At 38.5% G+C, this 3223-nt stretch overlaps 2 pseudogenes; both read left to right on the top strand.

Annotated features, from left to right (window-relative positions):
* The first annotated feature begins 498 nt into the window (after positions 1 to 498).
* LOC128777468 (U6 spliceosomal RNA) lies at positions 499 to 597 on the top strand (annotated as a pseudogene).
* A 1386-nt stretch (positions 598 to 1983) lies between these two features.
* Positions 1984 to 2580, top strand: LOC109277904 (synaptobrevin homolog YKT6-like; annotated as a pseudogene).
* Positions 2581 to 3223: the final 643 nt, after the last annotated feature.

Raw genomic sequence — 3223 nt, 5'->3', positions numbered from 1 at the left:
TCATTTTTCCATCTATCCACATAACATTCAGTCTTTAAAGGTACTTGAGGGGCACCTGGGTGGCTCAATCAGTTAAGTGGCCGACTTCGGCTCAGGTCATGATCTCGCGGTCCATGAGTTCGAGCCCCGCGTCGGGCTCTGTGCTGACAGCTCAGAGCCTAGAGCCTGTTTCGGGTTCTGTGTCTCCCTCTCTCTGACCACCCCCTATTCATGCTCTGTCTCTCTCTGTCTCAAAAATAAATAAACGTTAAAGGTACTTGAATCTGCACATAGTAGCTTTAATTGAAAGGGATAAAGCATGTTATTAAATCTGGCAGACTATTATCATATGCATTTATAACAAGCCCTTCAGACCATTTCATTCTTTTACCTGTCCAAAACCAACATGTTCCATAAGTTCATTAGACTTCTTTCCATATTATGTTTCCAAACAGGCACCATGAGATTAAATCTCAAAGAAACAAAAGAACGTATTGTCACAAAAGGAAGATAGAGTGCATGCTTTGGCAGCACATATACTAAAATTGAAATGCAGAGAAGATTAGCATGAGTTCTGTGCAAGGATGACACCAAATTTGTGAAGCATTCCGTATTTAAAAAAAAAAAAAGGAAGAGGGATATTGGAACTATATCAGCTTAATTTTCAAAACCCTTTTGATCAAATAACAATTCAAGTTTTGTAAATTTATCTCTGAGCTTAAATTTACATACAAATATGAAGTCTTAATACTGAAAGTGCATTTTCACATTAAAAAATGCCCTTTAAAACTTTTTAAATGACATTAAAATCTTTATTTTTTAAGGAAGAAAAAGATCAAAGCACCTGTGTCATTTCTTCCATTGGCATGTTGACTCAAATTGCTGTAAACTTTCCTATTTAGGTGAATCATTTTATAGAATTCTGCATAAAACCCATTATCAGAATTTAGGAAGAAAAGAAAATTTCATTGAGGAGCAAGAATTGGCACATTTTCAATGACTGGATATGATAACAAATGAGACCATCAGACTCATTTGTCATGGAATGTCATCATCCACCCTCATATTCCTATTTATTCCCCTTACTGCTGCCTCTTGCTAACTGTGGGAGGACAGCCCCTGCATATGGAAAATCCTGAGGTATGTGGGCAATGGCGGCTTTGCAGTTATACAGAATCATTTCAGCAAATAAAATGACATGAGCAGTATTTTCAAGCATAGTCACAATGTAATATTTAAAACGCTTCTATTTTTGTTCTTTTCATTCATTTATTCAGATTAATTTTCTCAAAAATACTATTATCCTGAGCACTCTGATAGATGTTGGCATATAATCAGAAAAATGAGGCAAAATACCCATTTCTATGGAGCATCTGGTTGCCTGCTGTCCCCATGTATGCTCACTCTGTACTATTAGAAGTAGGAAAATCATTAAAATAATCTTTTTTTCCTGACTTATTTATAATAATATAGTTTTTACAAGGATAAAATGACTTTATGTAGATGAGACATTTAAATTCCTTTCTTGGTCCATGTTAAGTGTTAAAAACAAGTGTTTTATATCATTATAATTAACTCTTTATCAAGGATTTGTTGATGAAGATAATACAATAATTTTAAATTTTATCTTTGATAACCTGTTACTTCTTCTTTTGATTTTCACAAAGAAAAGTTGTTTACCTAACCTAATCTAACATTCACCATTAACATTACTTTATTGTGGGAAATTTTTTTAAATGCTTTTCATCACACGGAAAAGAGCTAGAAGTTTCAGATCTTCACAGAGCAAATTAGACAATAAAAAAGTATATCTACTCCAAAATGCTTAATATTGAGGCATTTTAAAGTTCAGAGCAAACTGTGCCAAATGTTTATTTTCTTAAATTACTTGATAAATCATTTTTCAGGTGGTGTTTTCAATAGGTCAGACTCATCAGCAACCTGAGGCAGTCCCCAGGGGCGCTGGTCCCATGGCTCTGGGGCAGGGGTGGGGAACACTGCACCATGAAGCTGTACAGCCTTAGTGTCCTGTAAAAAGGCAAGCCCAAGGTGGTGCTGCTCAAAGCCACATACGACGTGTGCTCCTTCAGCTTCTTCCAGAGGTCCAGTGATCAGAAAGTCATGACCCTCACAGGTCAACGGGCTGTGGAGCACTCAGCATAAGGCAGCAGAGCTTCTGTCCAAGAACAAGAATATCTGTGCCACGTCTACGTGTGAAACCACAGTCTTGCAGGAGTGGTCATTGCAGATAGTGAATTGCCGCCCTGCATGGCTCTTACCTTTCTAGAGAAGGTACTAGAAGAATTCTCCAAGCAGGTGGACAGGATAGAGTGGCCAGTCGGATCTCTTGCTACCATCCGCTAAGCAGCCCTTAGATGGCAGCCCCAGTAGATACAAGAACTGCTGAGAAACTAACCCCATGACTAAGGTACAGGATGGAGCTGGATGAGACCAAAATCAGGCTGCACAACACGATGGAGTCTCTGTTAGAGCAAGGGGAGAAGCTGGGTGACCTGGTGTCCAAATCCCAAGTGCTGGGAACAGCCTAAAGCCTTCTATAAAATGGCCCAGAAAGAGAACTCGTGCTGTGCAATCATGTGATGGCATTGTGCAGAGGCTCCTGTGCTGAAATGCCCCAGTCATTTGCATCAGCACTGCAGCCCAGAGAAACAGCGCCACTGTGGGGAGATCCATGTAGAAACGCTCTCATTTTTCTCTTTAGACCCACTGGCAGGACCTAAGGGGTCATGGAAGGGCCTGTAACACTTCAAATTTACATGTCTGGTAATTTTTGGAAAGATCATGTGGGGTCCTCAGAGGTGTATTATTGGGCCAAATGAAGCCATAAACTCTGAGTGATTAAAAAATTTTTTTGAACAAATAAATCGTGCTTTATTAAAAAAAATGAACTTCAGCCATCACAGCAAGATCTTCACACACACACATTTGAAACAAGGATTTTCTGCTGTGACTGAATAAGTTTACAAACATGCAGTATCAATACCAAGAAATTAAAAAAAAAAACAACAAAAAACCTGTTTTTCATTCCTGATACAGTATGTCTAACAAATTGACAATTGACATGGAAAACATAGTATTTAGCCAAGTTATTCTATCAACAGTGTTAGCCTGCCTAGATAATTCAAGTTCTAAAGACCTCTCTTCAATAACAGATGGCCAGTGATAGTCTGAGCAAAATAGTTAAATTCCCCAAGCAGTGCTCTTGGCTTAGACAATGTATACA

Source organism: Panthera pardus, unplaced genomic scaffold, assembly GCF_024362965.1.
Source record: "Panthera pardus isolate Hobbes unplaced genomic scaffold, ASM2436296v1 HiC_scaffold_16, whole genome shotgun sequence".
In the NCBI taxonomy this organism is placed as follows: domain Eukaryota; kingdom Metazoa; phylum Chordata; class Mammalia; order Carnivora; family Felidae; genus Panthera; species Panthera pardus.
Note: the sequence above shows the minus strand (reverse complement) of the source record. Positions and strands in the feature narration are given on the sequence as shown.